The sequence below is a fragment of the Amblyomma mixtum genome, chromosome 5, assembly GCF_055824585.1.
Source record: "Amblyomma mixtum isolate Tamu chromosome 5, ASM5582458v1, whole genome shotgun sequence".
Lineage (NCBI taxonomy): Eukaryota > Metazoa > Arthropoda > Arachnida > Ixodida > Ixodidae > Amblyomma > Amblyomma mixtum.
The window spans coordinates 141,432,691-141,452,428 of NC_143016.1; the positions used below are offsets into that span (position 1 = coordinate 141,432,691).

Below are 19,738 nucleotides of genomic sequence, written 5' to 3' on the forward strand. Positions count from 1 at the left end.
CCGCCATCAAGGCGCGCCACCCGGCCGGCGGCAGGGTCCACGCGAGTGGCGCCGGTTCCACGGCCGCGGTGGCCCCCACCGCCAGTCTAACCGCGCGCCTGACCACTGGAGAGAACCTCCCAGTGGTGCAGGACAACGCAAGAGGGCCAGTGACGACCAGGCGCAGGGCCCCCCTCAGCACCCAGCCGGCGCTTCGGCCGCCGAGCAGCCGCAACCCAAGCGGCCCAGGGTCCTGCGGCACGTGGCCACCTGGACCACGGTCGCTAACGGAGCGGCCATCTCTTACTGCGCGCGGTCCAGGTGGCGGGACCAGGCGCAGCCCCTTCGCGGCGGTGACCTCCAGGAAGTGGCGCTGCCTTTCCGCGGCCTGACCCTGGAGGAGAGGGACCAGGAGCCCCCGGCCGTGTTTAGTGACGAGGAGCGGGCCGGCCTGTGTTCCCTCTGCGGCACACTTGTTGTGCACCGGCCCCGCCACGAGGCGGGTGCGCTGCATAGAGCGCGCAGGGAGGCGGCGGAAAAGCGCTTGGCAGCTTCAGCGCCTTCCCACGCTGCGCCACTGCAGAGGGGCAGCCCGGAGGAGGCGGCCCTCCGCATCCTCCAGTCCAGCCGCCCAGACCTGCTGTCCACGGCGGCCGAGGAGCTTTGGAGGGCGCTGCCGGCAGGGCCCCCAGCGGAGCCAGGCGCCTCGCTCCCCCAGGCGGCTCGTGAGGAGCCCATCCAGCTAGCGGTGAGCGGCCCCCCGGCGAGCACCCCTCCCCCCTGCGACGACTCTATGGACCCGGACCCGGAGGTCATCGACCGCCTACTGGCGAACCCCGGGACGGACGTTTGAGGGGGGGGGGAGATGTAGGGTCTGCTCGCGGGCAAGTCAAATCTCGCGCCGCTCACCGCGGGTAGCCTCGGACCCCTTCTTCCCGAGTGGGGGGGCGGGGGGAGCGAGGCTGGGAGAAAGCCTTTATAAGGCGAGACCGGGAAGGCTCGCGCTCTCTCGCTCTTGGACCAGCCCTGCCAAAAGGACCACCTGACCCAGCTGCCAGGACGACGACCGCCCCCCCTGATGTGAGAATAAACCGTTTGTACAAAGTCCTGCCTCGAGTGACTGCCTGTGCGTCCCCGCGCAGAGGAATTGCCCACACCAGTTATGGAAACAGCGATTATACCGGATTTTGTTAGTACGTCAAAAAATTCTGCCCGAGTTATAGGCGTTGCTAGCAAGCTCATGCGCTTTATTCTAAAACTTAATCACCGGTAAAAACTGCTGGTAAAAACGCAAATTTTATTAGGTTGTATTATAGATTTATTCCCTTTGCAATCTTTGAAAACGGCCGCGTAGTGTCTACGTCGAAGCTATAGCGAACGCTCGTGAAAGAAGAGGTGTGCCGGCAAACTTTGCAGTGAGAAATGGAATTTTCACAGACAATGATTTGATGTGTTTTGTGTGATCTTCGCAGCGCGAACATTTTCGAAACATGTATTTAGCTTTCCGCTTTAGATGACAGCATTTATTGGCTGCTCTCTCACAATTTCCCATGTTGACCTCATTCCAGAGATCGAGCGCTTGCATGCGCACTTCAGGCAGTCTTACATTTAGCCCTGCTGTCATTGCAGACACCATGAAGATGAAGTCAGAGTTGTTATTCGATAACATTGATACCAGTATTTTAAAAGAGTGTGCGGGAGTTTTATTATATAATTGAAGGCACGAACTGATCGGCGAGTGGTTATGCATGATATAATTCAAACAGCGCAAGGTCCAAGGCCTAAGAAGAGAGCAGAGGAAAGGATGAAACGGACAACACAGCGCTTAACTAACAACTGAAATTTATTTCGCACGCTGTCCGTATCAATACATTTAGGCGCCAAAATAGAAAACACCGAAAAGAGCACATTCATCCGCCCGGATTCCTGCGAAACAACACAAACTAGGATGTGCGACTCAGGAAGCGAAATTAGCTTTGTGATGGAGATATCGATGGAGCACTTATACAGGAATCACCGCAATTATTGATATTCCAGGCCTCGATAATTTCCCGACACAGCTGATTTTTGCTCCTAGCAACAACTCGGCAATATCTGAACTCTGGGGAGCAATCGCACTCACGGCAATGCATTCCGAGGTTACGAGACTGTTTGTTATCGATAGTGTTACGATGCTGCCTGAGCCTATCATGTAAGTATTGTCCGGTCAGGCCAGTATAAAACCTGTTAAAATTGAGAGGAATAGAATACACAACATTTTTTGACACTTCACAAATTTGCATTCATAATTTTTTGGGCAATCAGGATAGTTTCCTCTCGATTCTCGACACGCATGGACAAGCTTGACATCTTAATGGGGCCGAGAAGACAACATCCACTCCTACTCTTTTTTCAACACTTTTCAAATTATGTGAGATCTTGTGGATATAGGGAATGGCTGCTACTGGCTTTTTCGTTTGAAATTCAGGACTCCGGGAGCATTTCTATTTTTTAAACATAACACCAGCCACAGATCAAATCACACGAAGTGGATAGCCACAAGCAGTTAGCGTGTCCATCGGGTTACTAAAACTGCGTTCGGTTTGATGTTGAGAGGATTTAGTAAGTGCACTCCTGAAACTTGGCACTCTTTTAACAACCTTCGAGTGCGGGGAACTCTATAGTAGCAACAGGTTATTACCCCTCTTATTACCCCTCAAAGTATTGTTCCATGGCCACCTTCTCAGGGGCAAAAGGTGCAACCCGCTCGGGAACATCGCAACAACTGTTCCCGAGTCTTTCGCGGCAAACACCAACTTATGGGGTCTTTTGAAGCTTAAAGACTCAATGACAATACAGTGTTTCAGTTCACGGACTTCTGATCATTTCCCTCAGATTTCAGTCAATGAGCGTCATATTACTAAATAAACAGGTCATACAGATCACTGTATTGATATATCATGTAGACAGTTTCATTGGCCAGCACAAATAATCAAAGTCCCTTGATGTTCTCTTCATGTTGGCACAAGCAGAAAACATGTGCTTTACAATCGCCATGTCACAGCTTTGTTCGTTGAATCACTCAATGTGCACATTTTCCTACAAAACCAATAATCGCCGACGAACCCTTCTATTTTGGCTTTATCCATGTAGCTGGCCGGTACAATCACCAACAAGTGACGCGTGAACAAGCCAATTTAATCACGAAGAGCAAAGAAGGAAGCTCATGAACTAGGAAGTTCAATGCTAGCAGTGGGTACTTAAAACGCGTGAAAAAAATGTTAATTTTAAATTGTTTTAAATTGTTAATAGACTTCGCTAATAATTCCTCTCTATGAGCTATGTTCGTGTTTTTGTGCTACACTTCAGTTCTCTTGCTCGCGTTTCATTCATTCCTGAGAGTACATTCTGACCCTGATACCTACGGGATACTACCGTGCAGCGCGTTTGCAGCCAGCATTCCCAGCAAATTCCTTCTCTAGCCCCTCGACTACAGATTCGTAAATGATTGGCTCTCGCTTACGTGCAGCGTGACGAAAATTATGTTTCCGCCCCCTTTTGCCCGTCTTCCTCGCAGCGCCTTACACGGCTGACGCCCGCGTTATTGAGCTACGAACAAACCATCACCGACGAAACTGGCGCATTGCAAAGCAAACAAACAAAAAAGGGGCAAACCACGCACTACACTGACGACGAAGTGATTAGGGTGAAGGTGTCATACACAGTTGTCGATGCAAAAGCATAGTGGTAGTTGCATGGCCTCATACTGAAACCGGGGAATAGCGCAGATACGAAGTACACTGCAACGAAAGAGACAAACATGCGATCAAACTACGACTGACTTTTTTATTTAGAAATGCAAACTTAAATACCTCACCACTGCGCTGACACTTTCATGCCATCGTAGCAGGAAATAAATGCACATATTTTAATTCCAGCGGTGGGAAAAATATCAGGCTTGTATGTCTGCCCAGAAGACACATGTCGAGGTTACTTTGTCAGAGGTGTCTGCTTCGTTTCACAGGTGTCCGATCATTCTTAGACATTGCAGATTGAGATACCAACTTACCCACTACACTATGGTGCTCCTAATTACCCCTGACACCAAATTAGGGCCCATTGTTAAAGGTGTGCATGGGCTGAAGTTTACTAAATCGTATAACCACACTCGACACATTCTATTCACATATCACTCTGAGATCTACCTGGAAAATGTCAGGGGAAAAGCGGAAGCGGAAATGAAAGGTTGGAATTATATTTTAAGTTATAATAATATATGAAGGCCACAACGCTCATCTTTACAGACATAGATGTAACAAGCTTCCCGGTATAAGTTCCAGTACTATGTGCACAAACCGCTCCCGGAACTATAGAACAGCAATGAGGGTAAAAAAAAAGCCGCAGAAAAAGTTTCGCATGGCTGTATTTGGCCACTTTTCTAATGGTGTATTTTGTCGCATTGCAAAGCTTGATAGGAGGCGCTCATGAGAACAGCCTTGTCGCTTCACCCTGGCACGCCATCTAAGAGGAAGTGATTTCCTGGAGAATGCTACGCGTGTTGAAGGCCAGCGAGTTGACCCAGAAATCCCTGATGAATTCTGGTGGGAACCTCATCATCACTACGGACACTGCAATATCGACAGCGTTATTCACTCCTTCCAGCAGAAAAAAACGTGCCCTCCAGCCAGGTGAGCCACTCGTCGACAGGAGCAAGGTCGCCCGTTGCGCTGTTAACTTCAAACAGCATCTTCATAGTGACGTAGGGGGTGACGGTGGTCAATGTTCCTGATTTCCCGCCGCAGTTCCTTGAAGGAAAGGAAAGCAGAGACCCACACTGGCTTATACTTGACTTTGACTAGCGATAAAAAGAAATAGTCAACCAAAAGTATTATCGCCATCTCCATACTTTCCGAGAGGAATTTTTATTCAGCATGGTATTACTCAGATTTTTATTGATAGAATCAGAGACGCTGACCGCATGTTGTCCCCATCATACACATCATAAGCCTAACTACATCTCTTGCGGAACAGGCACCTCTCCAATTTCCCTCAAATTAACCCTATCATGTACCAGCTGCGGCTACCTTATTTCCGCAAACTACCAAATTTCATCTACCCACCGAACTTTCTGCCGGTCCCTGAAACGCTTGTCATCTCTTGGAATTCGTTTCGTTACCCTAAAGGCCCATCGGTTGTCTCACCTCAGCATTACATGCCTTTATCTGCTACGTTCTTGCTTATTTATAGTCGGATATTAATAACTCGCGTTTGTTCCCTGATCCATTTGAATCTCCTCCTTTCTCTTCAGGTTGCAACAATAATTTTCATTGCATACATCACTGCGCTCTCGCCAACGTAATTTTAAGCTTTTTTGTTCGCCTACAACATCCCGCCCCATAGGCCAATGCTAAAAAGATACAACTGCTGTATACTTTCTTCTTGACGGATACTTGTACGGTGCTTTGCATGACATCAGAGTACCTGCAATATGCGCTTCCCCGAATTTTATTTGCCTGGAGTTTCAATCTTAATCCAGGCCAGCATTTCAACCTGCTCGAAACGTTTGTATTCTGTAACAACTTCTGTTGCATCGCTTCCTGTTTCAAACCGGTGCGGTGATTGTAAAATATTGGACAGTAGATGTTTTCTTACTTATTGAGGCCCAGCGTTCTTTTTTGTATGTCCTGGTTTTTGATAATGCAGATTTAGAGGCGTAAGTAGTCAACGCCGACGCCGTAAAGTAGTAGCACGGCTTCATTAGTATTGCCTTTAGTAACATTCGCGCTGTAGCGAATGCAATGAAGGGAGAGGGAAGTACACCCTTTCAGTGTTTATGCCCGCAGCCGGCGCGCGCTTCCGCGCCCCTCTGATCGTAGCCCCGAGAGAGCGGAGAGGAATCGCACCGGTAGACGGCGTGCCGGACTGAGAACTTTTACAGCGGCGAGCAGAAATGGAACGCGTTGGCGCCGACGCGTGCGCGTCGATGTAAGAGTGCAACAGCAACCACTGTCCCGGAACAACCCAGATCTTAAAGCCCATGCCACGTCCTAAATTCGTTGTAATCAGGTGGGGCACAGTTCGCAACAAGATGGCCCCATGCGGAATGGACTGTTACTAGGGGAAACATGATGTAACCGAACACTCAGTGCAGCAGGCAAAGCAGCGCATGGCTCAAACACGCCCATCTGAGACACCAGGATCACAAGTTTGTGCTACCTAAACTTATCATGCTCATTACCGCAAATGTGTAATCGCCATTGATTTTTATTTACTAACCCTGTTTTCAATGAACTGCAACGCGAAAGGCTGAATGGGCAGCCATAGATAAGATTTGCTTACAGCCTATAAGATATCAGAGAAGATTGCGCATCGCTTGTCACTTCGACAGAGGTAAGGGGTGTCTGGCACGTGCGCTCACCTCCATAGCGCTCTGAAGCGCGTTATTCCGTGTGTGCTGATCTCAAGCATCGCCTTGTCCCGGCGGCAGTAAAGTCGCAGGGCACCTTGCAGCTGCATCTTGGACGGGAAGTCTAAGGTGGTGTTGCCTACTCTAAGACCTGGGAAGAAATCTCTGGGCTCCGCATCCGCTAAGTTGTAGGATTCGGGCAACCGCTTGAGCAGGTCATCCACGGCCGCCTCCAGATCGATGCGAGGAAAGGTGCAAGTGCCTAGAGACATGAAGTAGGGCGCGCCAAATTTAGACGAGTCAATAGCAAACGCAACATAATGGCAGTAGCGGAGGAAAGTGCACAAATTTAAGTTCAACGCAGCAAAAAGGAGTTACGTCAAAAAGAATTCCTAGTTCTGTGGACTTCTCTACGCCTTTTTTAATGCATTTTTTTCGTCGTAATGGTATGAAATTATTTTGTTATTACTTATATTTTCTACGAAAGGTTAGTGTTACTGTGCTAGAAGTGCAGCTTCTTGCCTAGTTATGCAAAAAGCTTGCTTCCTTTCTTAGGTATTCGTAGGCGTTGGAACTGGTTAGTTTAGTGGACTGAAATTAAGGCCTCTACTACACGATGCTGAGGAGTGTGCCTGAACAGGCCACTTCCTTGCCATTTCGGGTATGCACAGGGTGGCTTCTGCAGTTCTCCTTGTAATTGTTTCGAGTCCATTTATCAGCGCCATAGGCAGGTACTCGACACAGTAAGGCTGCTCGCGTGTAGCGATTGCAAAGCATAGTCGTCCTGCCAGAATTTAGTGCGGTTGCACTACACGGCGTTTTTTTTTTTTCGAAATGGGGCATACGTACTTCGAACTTTCCTGAAGCCTGCTCTTTGGTAGGCGACCCGCCTGCCCACCGGGTTGTGGGTAGCCTGCCAAGTGTGCACACCTGGCAAGCTGTGTGTGTACACCTTTACCTGGCTGTAGGTGTGTTCACCTTGAAGGCCTTCACCTGGCCGAAGCCTTTGGTGAAGGGTACACCGGGGTGAATGCCTTCAATTTTAATGCCTTAAAGGTTAATCCCTTTAGGTCAAAGGCGTTTGTGGTCAAGACCTTTAGGTCACAGGCTTTTGTGGTAAATAACTTGTGGTAAAACCGTTTAGGGTGAATCTTTCAGGTGAAATGCCGTTTAATCTAAGATCTTTACGGTCAATGCCTTGAGTATAAATGTCTTTAGGTCAAAGGATGCGTTCGCATTCCATGCTCGCAAGGACCTTAAGTGCCTACCGTAACTAGTGCCCCTGCGCAATGTGCGTTGCTTTGCCATGGTAAACCCGTGTGCCCTTATTTTTTACTTTAAGAACAACTCAGTTAATCAATTATATGATTTATTCACCATGGTAAATCAAGTTCTACGTCACAATATCGATTTGGGCAGTGTGTTGAAGCTTTCCCCCAGTAATTCACGCATTGTTATTGAATATACGGGTCCCGTTATCTACAGTTTGATTTGTAGTTTACGTCATTGGAACTACTTTCACATGGAGTCAGATCAGCGGCCATTTCAAGGCTTGTAATTGGTAACTATTTTCGGCTACATCAGAGAGTATGAGTACGCTTTCATGTATCCCATTCTGTGATAATTACTTGATCCAGATTCCTATATCCTCAGCGTACGCGCTGTATTTATTCTGATTAATGTTTCGCTTCACTCCCTAACATTACAAGTCGCTAGAAGACTCCGAAAACATGTTGCGCCTTGCTCCTGAATGCGTTATCGTTTGTGAGTTGTGAAAAACAAGACGAATGCTGCTTGCATTGTTGTTCCAAAGCATCTTTAAGGTACATACTCTAAGGTACGTCTGTGAGGTTTATTTGTGATTTTTTTTGCACTAATGGTGTGGATTTTCATAGCTAGCATTCGATTTCTGGCCGAAGATTGTGGGAAAAAAGATGATCGCTGTATAGACAGAAATTTGAGAATATATTTTGTTTCTGTTTTTATTCATTTCGCATTTAATGAGAACTATAAGAGCAGATTAATTGCAATAGTGTTCTCAATTCATCAAATTTCTGGCAGCGGAATGAATAGCAAATTAGTTGGCAATTTTTTTGTTCTTCGATATCAGATGCAGGGATAAAGAACTCCTTAGCGAAACTGCCAACGACTTGCCCCTCTTTTTAAACATGTATGGGGTACAGCCGCTGCACATTGACTGAAGTAGCATGCTACAGAGATATCATTGTGGCACCAGCCTGGAAGTAGCTGAGGGTTTTCGACCGCGTCAGATGCCCCCAGCCTTTCGTTTAGTTCCAATGAAAGACACGACTGCGCCCTCATATTTGCATGTCCTAAGTGTGTCCTTATGCTCAGGTGCATTTTTAAACTGCAGTCTCCGCACAACCGAACAACCGTACTCATGTGAGGCGGGCCTTAAAAAAGAGTTTAGTTGAAAAACCTAAGCCTGCCAACAAAATCTATTTCATGAGGCTGCTCCAATGATATAGCGCTGGCTACCGCACGTTATCATCACATGATGGATCAGAAAATCATTCACACTTTAATTATTTTCTTTAGCAATGAAGCAGGGGATTCTATTATCCAATGCATCACCAATAAAAAAATGTGAGGCTTAAATTACTTGACTGTATGGTGTTTGCACTTTCTCTTCTTTCTTGATTTGATATTTGAATCATATTGTCACGTTGTAGTGACGGCAGTCCAGCGGTCAGGAAGGCACCAACTAGTCTTGGAAACGAAGCTCTTTATTTGGGCTGACTTGCGCCCTCAAAAGAACTGAATCATTCGGCGGTCGCGTAAGCAACAAACGTTCTCGTCGGTCGTCGAGCTACGAATGCCCGCCGCTCGCGGCATCGCTCAATTTAAAGCCGGCAAGGAAACTTCCAGATAACAGATCAATATCATGTACAATAATCTGGAAACACCCAGATGCAGCTCTTCATGGCTGTGATCAATCGAGATTAGTCCGGTCGCTTCTCGCGTCACGAACAAAAATGATAACACCCCCTTCCAGCGGCCTTGCGCGAATGAATGGACACTACAATGATACGTGGCATTACCCCCCTGCCAAAGAAGCATCGTCTCGATGCTTTAAAATTAAAATAAACACGGAGAATGCAAACTTTGAGTCCCTTAGCGTTCATAATAGGGTTTAAGGCGTACGACATGTACGACTTTCGGGCGTGTGCGTCGTCGCTAAGATGCTGTCGTGCCGTCGGGGATGACTTCATAGTCCAGGCCACCGATGCGGTGGAGAACAATATACGGGCCAAAGTAGCGTCGCAGCAACTTTCCACTCAATCCACGGCGGCGAATTGGTGTCCATATCCAAACACGATCACCTGGCTTGTAATGCGTGTCTCGTCGGCGCAGATTGTAGCGTCGGGCGTCAGTGTGCTAATGGTCTTTTATGCGAAGACGCGCAAGTCTTCGCGCTTCCTCGGCGCGATGAAGGTAGGCGGCGACGTCGAGGTTGTCTTCGTCTGAAACGTGCGGGAGCATTGCGTCGAGTGTTGTCGCGGGCTTCCTGCCGTATACAAGCTAGAATGGGGTAAACCTGGTTTTCTCCTGGACGGCAGTATTATAGGCGAAGATCACAAAGGGCAGAATGGTGTCCGAAGTCTTGTGTTCGGCGTCGATGTACATGGAGAGCATGTCTGCGATGGTTTTGCTCAGACGCTCTGTGAGTCCGTTGGTTTGGGGATGATAGGCAGTTGTCGTCCGATGGCTTGTCTGACTGTAGTGTAAGAAGGCTTGTGTCAGCTCCGCTGTGAACGCCGTTACTCTGTCTGTGATGAGCACTTCGGGGGCGCCGTGTCGCAGGAGAATTTGTTCGACAAAAAATTTTGCAACTTCTGTTGCGGTACCACTAGGCAACGCTTTTGCTTCGGCGTAGGGGGTCATGTAGTCGGTCGCCATGACGATCCACTTGTTACCTGATGATAAAGTGGGAAAGGGGCCCAGGAGGTCCATTCCCATTTGCTGAAAGGGCTTAGTTGGCGGTGGTATGGGGTTCAGGAGTCCGGCTGGTCTAGTCGGAGGCGTTTTGCGTCGCTGACACTCACGGCACGTTTTCACGTAATGGGAAACGTCGGTAGCTACCCTCGGCCAATAGTACTCCTGGATGCGGTGCAATGTGCGAGGTAATCCCGAGATGCCCTGCAGTCGGCTCATCATGACACGCCTGCATGATTTCTTGCCTGAGGTTTTTGGGCACGACAAGAAGATGCACTGTCCTGTTGGGCGCGAAGTTCTTCTTCAGGAGGACATTGTTGTGAAGGACGAAGGACAACAGTTGGCACTTGAAACCCCGGGGAGGCGATGCGGCCTTGCCTTTCAAATAATCAACCAGGCTTTGCAACTCAGGATCCGAGCGCTGCTGCTGCGCGAAACTGCTGGCGTTAACCGGTCCTAGGAGAGCGTCGTCGTCTCCCTCTTCCGGTGCTGCGTCTACGGGGGCTCGCGATCGGCAGTCTGCATCGGAATGCTTGCGGCCAGATTTGCACACTACAGTTATGTCGAATTCATGAAGGCGCAGGCTCCAACGAGCAAGGCGGCCGGAGGGATCTTTCAAATTGGCTAGCCAGCACAGAGTATGGTGATCGCTGACAACGTTGAATGGTCGTTAGTACAGGTAGGGGCGAAATTTCGACGTGGCCCAAATAATAGCGAGACATTCTTTCTCGATGGTCGAATAGTTGGCTTCGGCTTTCGACAGTGAACGGCTAGCGTACGCGATACCTCTCCTGTCTGCCATTTTTCTGAACGAGGACCGCTCCTAAGCCCACACTGCTTGCATCGGTGTGAACTTCGGTTTAGGCATTTTCATCAAAGTGCCCGAGCACAGGAGGGGACTGTAAGTGGCGCTTCAGCTCGTTGAAAGCTTCCTCTTGCGGTCTTTCCCAATTAAAAGGCACGTCAGCCTTGGTAAGTTGGGTCAAAGGTTCAGCGATGCGCGAAAAGTTCTTGACGAATCGCTGGTAATAAGCGCACAATCCAAGGAATCTGCGTATAGCTTTCTTGTCATTAGGCTGTGGAAACTCTGCGATCGCAGCTGTCTTCTGGGGGTCTGGGCGAACTCCATCATTGCATACGACGTGACCAAGGAACAGCAGCTCCTCGTAGGCGAAGTGGCACTTCTTTTGTTTTGAGTTTCAGTCCTGAAGACTTGATAGCTTCCAGCACTATCCGAAGCCTTCTGAGGTGGTCTTCAAAGCTTGAGGAAAAGACAACAACGTCATCTAAGTAGACTAGGCAAATCTGCCATTTCAAGCCTGCGAGCACCGTATCCATTACTCGCTGGAACGTCGCTGGGGCAGAGCAGAGGCCGAATGGCATCACCTTGAACTCGAAGAGTCCGTCTGGCGTGATGAACGCAGTCTTCTCGCGATATCTGTCGTCGACTTCAATTTGCCAGTAGCCGCTCTTCAGGTCCATCGATGGGAAGTACTTAGCGTTGCATAGCCGATCCAGTGTGTCGTCGATGCGGGGGAGATGGAAAGACATCCTTCTTCGTAATGCTGTTCAGGCGGCGGTAATCGACGCAGAAGCGAAGGGTGCCGTCTTTCTTTTTCACTAGGACAACTGGTGCTGCCCAGGGGCTCCTTGATGGCTGGATGACGTCGTCACGTAGCATTTCCTCTACTTGCTTGCGGATAGCTTGGCGTTCTATCGGCGATACGCTGTAGAGGCTCTGCCGCAGTGGTCGGGCGTGTTCGCCTGTGACAATGCGGTGCTTGGCAAGCCGGATTCGCCGCACATTCGATGCTGATAAGAAGCAATCGCTGGTCCTTTGAAGAAGACTGCGTATTTGGTCTTGTCTGCTCCGGGGTAATGCCGGGTTGATGTCGAACGTGGGTTGATGGCCTTGGTCAGATGGTTCTGCTGGTTGGTCGGGTAGGGCAAATACGTCTCTGATGTCTGCCAGAGGAAACTCGTCGTACCTTTGTTTAGATGGCGGTATTCTTCGGTGAAGTTGGTTAGCAACACCTGGGATTGGCCATTTCGGATTTAGGCGACTCCCCTTGCGACGCCCAGTCCTCGATCAAAGAGTAACTGGGTGTTCCCCTCGACGACGCCTTCGGCAGTTTCGATGTCTCCAGTACCTATGCAGGCGACGACACTTGATCGGGGCGGCACGCTCAATGCTTCGTCGAGGACGTTTAAGGAAATGGGATGAGCCGCTGTCGTCGCGGCAGGTATGGCTTTGTCCGTGGAAAGCTTGATCGACTTGGATCGAAGGTCGATGATCGCCCGATGTTCATTCAGGAAGTCGATTCCCAAAATCACGTCTCGCGAGCATTTCTGTAGGAACAGGAAGGTTGTAGCATAGGTTCGCCCATTTACTGTAACTCTCGCGGTGCAGCGTCCTGACGGCGTAATAAGGTTACCACTTGCGGTGCGGATCAGCGGGCCATCCCAAGTTGTTGTCACTTTCCTGAGTCGGACAGCGAGTGGCCCGCTCATGACTGGGTAGTCAGCTCCCGTGTCGACCAAGGCAGTAACCGCGTGACCGTCCACCGCAACTTCATGATCACTTGTTCGCGTTCTCGTATTGTACGTTGTCTTCAGTGTCCGATCTCGGCTTCGTCGAGAAGTGAGGCTGCGGTGGGCGTACTCCGACGTTACTTCACTGGGCAGCGGTAAAAGCTTCAAGTCTGGCCGCGTCGTCGTCGTCGTCGTCGGTGTTGTCGTCGTAGTTGAGGCATGATCTTGATTACTCGTCGATGGAGGATCTTTGTCATTGCTCTCAGAAGCAACCTCACCTCCAGAGGCTGCTTTATTCAGTTTAACCTTCGGGGGCTGGGGGAGCGCCCACGCACGGCGTAACTTCGGCTAGGAGATACAAAGCGCGGGGACGATGGCGACGGAGAATGTGATAGGCGGCTCGGCGATGAGCATTCTTCCCGATGAAAAACTCTTCGATTTCGGCCGGTCGCTGGCCGGGTCGGGGTCGTGGGGCGTCGTAATAGAACCCTCGGATGCCTAGTCTTCTGTATGGGCAGTGCCGGAGGACGTGACCGGCTTCGCCACAGTGGAAGCATAGTGGGCGGCGTTGGTCGGGAGTTCTCCACTCGTCGCATTTCCTCGGCTGTGTGCGACGCTCGTAGGACGGTCGGGTTGGGGCGAGAGGGCGGCGGTCCAACGCAGCTGGCTGAGGGCGATATCGGCTTGGTACCCGGGGGTCCCGTCGTCGAGGTTCAGAACGGCGCACAGCTGCGGCGTAAGTCGGCTGTGGGCTGCAGAGGCTGCGCGGTTGTCGGCGTCACACCCAAGGACTGTTGAACCTCATCCCGGATGACGTCTGTGAGCGATAAAAGCTGCGGACGCATTCCTGTTGGCAGCAATCGTCGGCGCTCTTCTCGCACAATTTCACGTATAACCTCCCGCAGGTTATCATTGTTAGCGGTGTCCATGCAGCTTGCTGACAAAAAGCGCTGCTGGCGGTCATACTGGCGGGCTCTGGCATCAAGAGTTTTTTCCATGGTGGATGCCTCTTCGACGAATTCCGCGACGGTTTTGGGTGGGTTCCGTACGAGGCCCGCAAAGAGTTGCTCTTTGACTCCTCGCATAAGAAGCTTTACTTTTTCTTCTTCTTTCGTGTCTGCGTCGGCGCGCCGGAAGGGACGCTTCATCTCCTCAGTGTACATTGCAACGGTCTCGTTTGGATGTTGTATGCGAGACTGTAGCAGCTGCTGGGCTCTCTCCTTTCGTACGACGTTCGTGAAGATGTTCAGAAGCTGCTCTTTGAAGGTTTCCCAGTTCGTGAGGCTAGCTTCCTCATTCTCAATTCAGATTCTTGCTAGTCCCTCCAAGGCGAAGAAGACGTACCTCAGTTTCGTAGCATCATCCCAGTCGTTGAAGACAGCCACACGGTCGAACTGCTCCACCCATTCGTCGGGGTCGGCGCCAGGCGAAGCGTCGAATGTTGTTGGTACCCGGGGCTGGTGAAGAATGATTGGAGTCGTCGTCTGGGGCAAGCTCATGGTGGACGTTGCTACTGGTTATCGCTTCCGGGTAGGGTCCGGCAGAATCCCGAACTCAGGTGCGTCCCCTAGCAGGCGTCGGCTTGTGCGGTGGACTGGAGTCAGGTCTTGCGGTGAATGACTCAGAGGGCTGTCGTCACGACTTGTAGGGGGTGTCCGGAACATAGAAGACTACCCCGCACGTCCACCAGATGTCACGTTGTAGTGACGACAGTACAGCGGTCAGGAAGACACCAACCAGTCTTGGAAACGAAGCTCTTTATTTGGGCTGACTTGCGCCCGCAAAAAAACTAAATCACTCGGCGGCGGCGTAAGCAACAAACGTGCTCGTCGGTCGTCGAACTACGAATGCCCGCCGCTCGCGGCATCGCTCAATTTAAAGACGGCAAAGAAACTTCCAGATAACAGGTCAAGATCATCTACAGTAATCTGGAAACACCTAGATGCAGCTCTTCATGTCTGTGATCAATCGAGATTAGTCCGGTCGCTTCTCGCGTCACGAACAAAAATGATAACACCCCTTTCCTGCGGCCTTGCGCGAATGAATGGACACTACAATGATACGTTGCAATATTTAGATCTAGACTTCAATGACCTTCTATTGCACACCTATCCGTGAGCCGTTAAAAGCGAACTCATGCGTAGGTTAGATGGCTCCTCATGTGGTCTAGCCAAGCAGCGCAGAACGTCTTATTAAATACTATGTATTACGCCTGGCTGAGTGCTCACACGCATGTGCATGTAGTGAGCCCAAAATGGATTCTTGTGAATGCCCTGCACGGAAGCCTGCTTCACGCATTTACACCGCAGTGTGCTCACGCATTTACGCTCCAGTGTTTGATATTAGACATTTTGCACTGTCACTTTGTCTTGTACACATTATCAACGACTAACTGCAGCACCGACCCGAACAGCTGGATTTCTGAAGGCAACTGAAGTGGCCACCTCAGAACTACATGGCTCTTTTCCAACTTCCACTTTTGGTATCAAGTAGCATATTTTTGCAACCGACTATTTGAAGGTCCAAAGTAAAAAAAAATTGGATAAAAATTCTCCCTGCACACTTTCATTCCGTGGCATGTGTTGTGATATAAAGAGGAGACTCCAAGGTAGGCGATGCATGAAATATACCTTAGTTTGGTTTTACATTGCGTAGAAGGAAGCCTGATTGGCCTCGACAGCCCCTCCCACCCACACATTTTTCATTGACGCATAAAGAGGAAGTCATAAACGTATCTCTGGCAGCCTCCGCAAATGTGACGATGTTGTTGGGCGAAATAGTCAGCTGACCATAGTGTTTCGCACTACGCACGTGTGTGGAAAGATACTGTTTTTCTGTTAATCAGGTGTGGCGAGAGCTCCAATACCAGAAATATAAAGCAAAGTTCAGATCAGAAGGTAAGTGATGTTAGTAATATAAGGCTATTAAGGCCTACGTAAGTTGCAAGAAAAAGTGCGCCACACAAATCGCATTTCACAGCTCCACAAACAAAAATCCTGACCCCAAGTTGCCATGGTAGAGCGCTTGAGTCTGTGTAACTTTTAATAACCGGTTCTGTTGGCGCCAAAGTGCTCCTATTTACTCATTATTGACAACACTTTTGGTATCGACTTAACACAGACTGTACTAGATTAACCAGAAAAACGGCCAACGAATATTGTCCATCCCAAAGAGACAAAAGGCAAAACAATTCTGAACCCCACACTAGCCTCTGGCTATGGGTTCAGTCAGTGTTTTGGTAATTTGTATGGCAAAAGTAGAAATAAATGAATGAATGAATGAATGAATGAATGAATGAATGAATGAATGAATGAATGAATGAATGCTCAATGTCAATGTTCGTTCACACCTGCGAGGACCGTTGAGACCACGCTTCCACGCCGCGTTCAGAACACTAGTTCTCGAAACGAACACAAAGACGCTATTAGGGCTGGTAGCGGTATATTATTCCCGAACATGTTACACGCTCCGCTACCGAGCACGCACGTGAAAAATGGAGGACGTGACCACTCCATTGTGCGCATTCGCGAGACCGGTAACCCTATTGGTTTTCTGGCGGTAAGCTTGTGGAAATTCAAACTTTACAATACACGTAAAGTGGCTGTTGACAATGAAGAGAAACTGTTATGATAAGCCCCTTCAGCGTCAGTGTGTTTGAGTTCTTTTACCAGGTTTCACCGATGACGATAATCATACATTCTCAGGAGCAGTATGCAATCAAGGAAGCTTAGTAATGAAAACGTAACGTATTCGAGTGTCCATAGGCTTTCTGCATAGAGCAATAAAAGTTTGTCTGAAAATTACACAGATAACCTTTACTCCACTGCGGGGTACTTCAAAAGTTGTATACATGTCAATAAATTTTAGACAATTGTCGTCAACCCTCCATGTGTCGCTCAAAAGTTTTCGTCAGTTACAACCAAATTAACGCCCACTTTTTTGCAGAGCTCTTTTTTCTTTGTGTGAACTACAATGGTTTATGGTTTATGGTTTATGGGGTTTAACGTCCCAAAGCGACTAAGGCTACGAGAGATGCCTTAGTGAAGGGCTCCGGAAATTTCGACCACCTGGGGTTCTTTAACGTGCACTGACATCGCACAGTACACGGGCCTCTAGAACTTCTCCTCCAAAGAAATTCTAGCCGCCGCGGCCGGGATCGAACCCGCGTCTTTCGGGTCAGCAGCCGAGCACCATAACTGCTGAGCCACCGCGTCGTGTGCACTACAATGTAAACAAAGAAACGGCTTTAGTGTGAAAGGAACACTGCTAAAGATTCGTTACAATATATTTTGGCCGACCTGCTCACCAAATCTCGCGCGTTCCTGGGCGGACACGATTGCTGCACACAGCAGGAAAGCACGAACTGTCTTCATGTCTGCATAGATGCGAGAGCTGCATCTGTTGAGAAGTACAAAAAAATACATGTTCAGAAATTCATTGTTTACTTTCCTTTTATTTATTCGAGATACATCTAAAGACCCTTTTGGAGGTTATGGATGGCAGTATCCAACTGAACAATCGGAACACCAAGAGATCAAGAACAGAACATCAAGAACACAAAACGGATAGTTATAAAATATTAATAAAACTCAAAATACCTGGCATTCTATGTACACAAACACACAAGGATGGAATACTGTAACAGAAATCCTAAGTAAGATGTGATAAAATAGCGCACTACAGCAAAAGAAGAATGGATCAGAGTATATTTTTGATGAAAAAGATAAAGAACTATCCGTAGCTGTGGATGAAATAAACAAATGTTGCATTGACGAAGAAGTGCCCGCACGGCAACGGGACTGCTCTCGGAAGCGCATGCTTCTAAATGAACTTCACGCTCGTTAGTATCGCCTGTCACGTCTGCACCCATTGCTTCATGTCCTCTCCTAGCGATGGCACACTGCAACATGTTGCTCTAAAGTGCTGCTGAGTGGCTTAATCAAATATAGTCGCGGTAATTCAGCCGCAGTCTAGAAATACAGAACGGTAGCGAACCATGTTTAAATTTCAAGCGGTGAATTTTGTATATGGATGTCTCCTCTCAGCTGGGTAAGTACTGTATAATAAACATATTTAAATCATAATCTAACCTTAAATTCTCATAGCGGCGAATTTAAAAAAAAAGTAATTATTGTCAATAGAGAAAATTAGAGAATTTTTACACTGAAATCCATTAGAAAAATTTCATTCCTTTATTTTCTATATTTCTTTCCTTATCTGTTCTAGATTTAAGCGCGTCTCTTAGGAACCAGAAATATACCTTTGCCGCTTGCCGCACTGTCGTTCTCTCAGGTCTTCTTTCGGTCCAGTCCATTATTTGTGATGTAGCTCCAGCCTAAGAAAAAAAGTGTGCCCTCAATATGTACTTAAAAGCCTAGTAAACATCACCGCTCAATACCAGGCAACCGCTTTCTTGTTTTTCAAGTGAATTCTTTCCTTTCTTCAGCTGCAAGAACAAGACAACGATGACGTATCGGAGCATTAATCACTGCCAGACGCAGGCAAACTGTCACGGGTCCCATGTAAAGTGTGAATTAGCTTCGTTGGCTAAATATCCTTTGCACACCTGAGTGGCTTATTTAGGTCTGCTGAGGGCAAGGTACCGTGCTGATACTCGCATAGAACATTCAGGCAGGGTGCCTACCAAGTTGACGTTTCCAAATTCCCTGAGTTTTCCAGGTTTTCCCTGAGTGCATTTGTTAAATTCCCTGAGTGACACATTACTTTGGTTTATGCGAAAACAGCCTGACACAAAGCCGCCTGATGGTATCACTCTTCAGTAAGCATGTTAAAAAATAAAAAAAAACGATTTAGTCTTATTTGAATAGTAAGAAGTAGCTTTTACCGTATTTACTCGCATAATAGGGGCACTTTTTTCCAGAAAATTCGGCTCAAAGTTCGGGGTGCGCCTATTACGCGGGGTAAAATTTCCGGAAATTTTTCGACTCTCAAAATTGAACACACCGCGTAAACGCACTCGTGTATGGGCCGCACCCCGTTTTCCCGAAGAAAATATAAAAAAAAAAGATCCGTGTAAGGGCTGCACCGAAACTTTCTACGACCCACGCGGGAATAGCCTTCAGAATGCACGCGCCGAGGCCTCTGCGATCGGATCCGGCTGCGCGCACCCGGCGCTTGATCGTGGAGGCCACACACGCGCACAGGAGCTTCCAGACGCCACCCACGGAGGGCGCCCGAGGTAGAGCTTATCATCATCATCAACGTTTTCTCCGCCGCGAGCTTTCGCTATCCATATCGCAATCAGCATCTATAGCTCGTTTTTTTTTGTTGCTGTCAAGTGCCGGGATCTGCGGTAGCGCGATAGTTCATCGTGGTTTATGGCTTTGCCGCGGAGCGTTGCTGTTTTAGCTCGACGGCCAAGCACCTTGCCACGTGATAGCGTGCGGTAAAATCTAGCCCCGCTGCGAGCGCGCATGCGCATGCGCAGATTAGCGCGGCAGACTGACTGTAGATCAACCTCCTTGCTGTAGACGCCCGCGCCGCGGGTCGCACATACGCGCGCACTAAAACATACCAGAATCAAAACATAAAGGACAGAATCGGAGACCGACAACTGAGGGAGAAAACGGCTTCGTAACACTCGGCTTGCGAACGCTGGCCGCGTGACGTCACGCTCCCTACACGGCTAGCGTGCGGCAGGTCGGAAAATACGACGTGGCCGAGAAGTGCGGCAGTTGCGACTGCGGCGTCCCTAAATTTTCGTACGCGACTCCAAGCGCCGAGGCTTTCGCGGGCCTAAGTCGGGAACGTTTCCGGCTGGAGATGAAGCTTTCCAAATAGACGTTTAAAGTGAGCATCCCTGAAAACTGTGTGCGGCTGTTCTACGCGATGTCGTTGTACGTGCTGTGGGTCCGCAGCAGGACT

The 19,738-nt window shown here is 48.8% G+C and overlaps 1 pseudogene across 1 annotated transcript; it reads right to left on the reverse strand.

Annotated features, from left to right (window-relative positions):
• Positions 1–1,925: 1,925 nt before the first annotated feature.
• LOC149343918 (uncharacterized) lies at positions 1,926–18,161 on the reverse strand (annotated as a pseudogene). The gene is made up of 4 exons (XR_016283159.1): positions 18,114–18,161; positions 17,160–17,251; positions 6,377–6,626; positions 1,926–4,763 (listed from the first exon to the last, which is right to left on the reverse strand). The product of XR_016283159.1 is annotated as an uncharacterized LOC149343918 (transcript).
• Positions 18,162–19,738: the final 1,577 nt, after the last annotated feature.